This window comes from Pelobates fuscus, chromosome 8, assembly GCF_036172605.1.
Source record: "Pelobates fuscus isolate aPelFus1 chromosome 8, aPelFus1.pri, whole genome shotgun sequence".
Lineage (NCBI taxonomy): Eukaryota > Metazoa > Chordata > Amphibia > Anura > Pelobatidae > Pelobates > Pelobates fuscus.
In genome coordinates, this window is record NC_086324.1 from 74,666,694 (window position 1) to 74,672,085 (window position 5,392).

Here is a 5,392-nt window from a genome sequence, read left to right on the forward strand (position 1 = left end):
TTTGTCCTCAGTGAATCTATCGTGAATAAATTCTCCTTTGCAGCATGATATTGGAGTCTCGTTTTTTTATTTACCCTCCCTTGATTACGGAGCTTGGGTATTACCCATTAGTGATGCTGCCATGAATGGCCAGGAATATAGAAAATTTTCTCCATACTTACCGTAATTTTATTTTCCTGGCTATAATTCATGGCAGCATCAGCAACCCTCCCAATATTTTTTTTAAAGCTTTATACTAGACTGTGGGTTGGAAGGAGGAGGGACCTTTTATACCTATAGTCTGGTTGATTAATTGATTGATTGTTTCCTGTCCTGTTCATGTTAGGGGCGGAGCTAACCCATTAGTGATGCTGCCATGAATTATAGCCAGGAAAAGAAAATTATGGTAAGTATGGAGAAAATTTTCTATAATATATATATATATATATATATTTTTTTTTTTTTTAAATGAGCAATGTTTACAAGGTGACCAAATTGATCAAAAATTATCATAGGTGATAAACTAGTCTGAATATATATTAAGATAGAGTATCTCATGAACCTGTTATATAGAGAGAAGAAGGTTTACTTAACAGTTAGAGAAATATCAAACTATTTAATAGTGAAATAATTCAAATATAGGATAAACCATAACCATAGCGGAATTTGACGGCGCTCTATAAATATCATAATAATAATAATAATATCCCCTTTCCAATGGTTGAGACAATTTTTGTATTGCTTGAAATTTAAGTACATCTGGATTGCCTGCATGTGTATGTCTTACGTGTCTAGCCACTGGGGTGTCCAAGTTAGGATTAGTGACAGAGTTGACATGTTGTAGAATCCTACGCCGTAACTGTTGATGGGTCTTACCTATATACTGTAGACCACAAATACACGTGATTAATTAAATCACATTAGTGGAACTACAACTAATGAATGCGTTGATGGTAACTACTTTAGAGTTTGCTGGTTAACCACTGATTTAATAGGGAGAATATAGGGACATGATTTACAGTTAAAAAACAAAAAAAAACAAAGCTGTGTGATACAAAAAAGTGAATACAGATACAAAAATATAAGTCATGCGCTCACTCCCATCACTCCTGGGTGGCAGCAATGACTACAGTACACATCAGCCCCAATATATAGTTAAAAACCAAAGAAAAAAAAAGTTACCTGTGCTCTCTCCTTAATCCCTATGTATATTTAGACAAATGGAGGTCATTTAGTTACTCCAATGGTCATTGGAGGGAATACCCGCCTGCCAACATCAAGGCAGTCCCACCTAAGCGGGTCTTACACTGACCCTTTACCTTGCTTCCTTGAGCTTCTGGCAAAGATATCTCCACTGAAACAGAGAGGGGTATTTTTTTTTATAAACTCCCCTATATACTTATTAACCCTTAATAGGGAACACATGTCATGCTTTACAGTGCCCGCATTTATACACTCCTTTAGTTGGTTGGAGCCAAGAGGAAGTCGGAGGTTCAGGTTGCAGGTGAGCTTGGGTTAAATAATCTCCCAGATTTTTAGCCCTTCCATAAGACATGGATGGATGAGTCAAAATTTTACCCCTCAGAATGGAATCATATTTAAGAATAGGCCAATTCTTTTTGAAGACCTCTTGGGCAGTGCCCCAATGTTTAGCATCGGTGCCTACAAATCTTGTAGTTTTTGATCCTACAATGTATTATTTAAATATAATTTCCATCACCATAAAAATGGCATTATTCAATTATGACTGTATTACTTTATGGTTTCCTATATAACGTTGCTGTTTCACATTATAATTTCCATATAACAACTATTATAACTATGAATTCTATACGGAGTGATACAATAGTTCATTCCTAGTTATTAGTTATTAATCTTATAGCTCCTATAGGGCTTTTACATTTGTCACACTTTTTACATATTACATTAATAAGAGATATTCTTTTAACATCACACGATCCTAATTGAACCGTTATACTAATTACTTTGCCTCACTAAGATTCTATTTTCACAGATTCTTAAGGGTTATTTCTTCAGTGAAGGGGTTAATCCCCGGTGTTTCACACTCCGTAGATGACGGGGTTCGGCGGTCTCCTCCCCTTTGTGGTTCTCGTCCTATGAGAATTACTTACCGGCTAAGGGAATATCCAATCAAGCTTGGAGGCACCAAATTTAAACTCTTGATTTCAGGTACACAGCTCCCCTGGAAGAGCCATTTAGTGGCGAAACACACTTTGGGACTCTAGTGTATGAGAGTGGCTTAGGACATAGGGATGATGCTGCAGATTTTTCCACCTCATACTTAGACTTTGATTTTATATTTACTATTTTCTTTTTAATTTTTTACTGTCTTAGTTTAATACGGTCAGGGGAAATTTTTAGACTTTGAAGGGGTGCCCTTGATGGCAAGTTTAGACTAGGTAACACTGATATTTCAGCAGCCGTACGAGTGCTCTCGAAGGCACTGCTCTGTCTGCCTTTCTAGACTCTCTTTTGCTAATTTCTATCGACCAAGAGATACTTTTGTCTCTCCCTGTCAACTTCACTCCCGAACTTAATACATGCTTGGCAGTTATATGGTTAACATATTAACTCAGCAATAGACTTACTTTTTTGGATAGGTTTTTCAATTGACTATTTAATCATTAATTGAGATTCATTTTTGCTTATTATTTTGTATATACCAATAAACGTTGTTTTATTTTTTATTTTATTTTCTACTATTTTGTTTTCTACTGAATGGGTTGTCCTTTTTTCCTTTTGTTCCACGCTACTTGTGTGAGTGGTCTACATTCTTGTTTATTTCAATTATAGGGGTTAACCCCCAGGCATTCAGCAATCTGACACTTTCTCCTTATAGAAATTATTTTTTTCTATAATTGGTGCAACCGTTTTATCTTTTTCTGCTCTTATTATATTTCTATGGGTTCTTTTAGGGAGCCTCATTTTTAGGTTTGCTGCAGCTCTTTCTTTTCTATTTGGTCGTACAGCGTTGACCTTCTCTTTGTTTTTTTATACACACAGACATTGCCTAATACATATGGCATTTATGATAATTTGCTTTCAATTATTATTATTATTATTTATAAAGCACCAACAAGTTCGATAGTGCTGTAAAGGGGGTGGACTAACAGACAGGTATTTGAATCCAGACGAGTTGGACACACAGGAACAGAGGGATTGAGGGCCCTGCTCAATGAGCTTACATGCTAGAGGGAGTGGGTTAATGTGACACAAAAGGTAAGGGTAGGGTACAAAAGTAGATTGCTAAGAAACTGTTCATTGAGGGCTTATAGTTTTGTTTTGATGACAGTTTTAGGAGAGGAATCAGGGTGTGGGAAGGGAAAGCTGTTCACAGTTTAATTGATATGCTTTACTAAAGAAGTAGTGTAATGGATCACCTGGCACCCTGACTGGGTACCTCAGTTGATGGATGCTCCTAGTGCTTCCTGAGGGCTCCAAGCACTCCACTTGACACCATAACCATGGCAGACATCACAAAACGCCGCAGCTTGGTTGGGGTCTCGCCGTCTCCTACCCACCCTGGACCTAAGACAGGGCTCAAGGTTCTAGTGGGTGAACCTCTTTCCCCAGAGAGTGAAGCAGGAACAAGCTCTTAAAAGAGCTTAGTGATTATCCAAGGGAGTATGAAGAGCATAGCAATCCCTTGTATCTGTTTCCCCCAATAAGAGGCAGGACTCTAAATTGAGGGTGAAGTAGAACTGGTTTAATGATCACAAAGGCATTTCCGATATACAGTTTTCCCTACAAGGTCACCACCCACGTGGACCTTGTGGAGCACAGGACACAAAGTCATAACAGCCAATCAACACAGTACTGTACAGTTAGACACTCCCAGCCAATGTACACAACCTGCCTGTGATACAATCACCAAACACAATGGACTAACTCAATTACCACAGGCAGAAAATATCCAGTTCTAACCAAAGTCCAGAAATACCCCAAAACAACAACATATCCCCACAAATTATACATCCCTGGATAGCCCTGATCTGGAGGAACAACATATCCAAAATAACCCAGATCAGAGCAGTGGTTCAAAAGTTCCACGGAAGTCCCATTTGACCGACCGCAAGCATGGCTTTCATGCCCCAAAAAATTCCACAGATTTAGGCTGTGAGGCCAGTCTATCTTCTCCGCTATCCTGGAGACAATTGGCCTAAGTGGCTGTGGCAACCCAACTATCTCCAGTAACAGGAAATATCTCTAAGTCAAAAACTGTCACAAAAACCACACAAAAATACATTACTCTTTTAACACAAGGTTCAACCTATATGTCCAACATATCCCAAGACAACCTGGATCTGTGCGCCTAATATGTCCGAACAGCGCTCATATTTCACAAATACAGTTGGATCGCCATGTGGTTAAAGTTGTCTCTCTTGACCGACCGCAAGCATGGCTTTTATGCCCAAAATAGTTCCACAGATTTTGTCTGTGCGGTCGGTCTATTTTCAATGTTAAAAGTGCACTATAGTAGGGTGAGGTCAGAAAATAGCAAGGGCCGATGGCAGATTGAGGAGGGACAAGGCAGCCAGTTTAAACTGGTCTGGCAGTTTCCCTGGGACAACACCCTGCTGGAGAAACAGGACAGGAAAAAGGGGGAAGGCGAAGAGGCACATTTTCACATGGACTCAAAGGGGCAGAAGATGTGTTTTAAAATCTAATAAGCCCAAATAGACTTTTTAAATGGCAATACACCCTATGGGTCATAGTCACAGGGCAGGAGGCTGGCAAGCAGGCCCCTCCAAAAACTTGTGGCAAACTACCTTAAAAGGTTTGTCACAAGTATGTTTTAAAATATTTTTTGAAGGAGTGGAGCTTGGGTGACAGTCTAACAGAGAGAGGAAGGGCGTTCCATAGGAACAGTGCAGCCCTAGCGAAGTCTTTAAGGTGAGCGTCAGAGGTAGGTTTATGAAAAGAGTTCATATTGGGACATATTTGTGCAATAGTGAGGATAAGTAAGTGGAGCAGCATTGTGTAGAGATTTACAGGCAAATATCAGGATCTTAATTTGAGTCCTATATCTTATGGGAAGCCAATGTCTGACAAAGAGGGGAGGTGTGGGAGGTGCGGGCAGACAGGAAGATGAGCCTCATTGTTGCATTCATTATACACTGTAACGGGGCAAGTTGGGAACACATAAGACCACTGAGAAGCAGATTACAGTAGACAAGACGAGATAGGACAGCCGCATGGACAAGCACCTTTGCCACATCACGCGTTAAATATGGTCGGATGAGCGCAATGTTTTTGAGATAGAAGCGGCAGGATTTAGTGATTGATTCAATATGAGGGGTGAAGGAGAGGTCTAGGTCAAAGAGAATACCTAGTCAGCGAGCCTTAGAGGTAGAGCAGATGACTTGGAGGGACACAGACAAGGGAGTTGAAA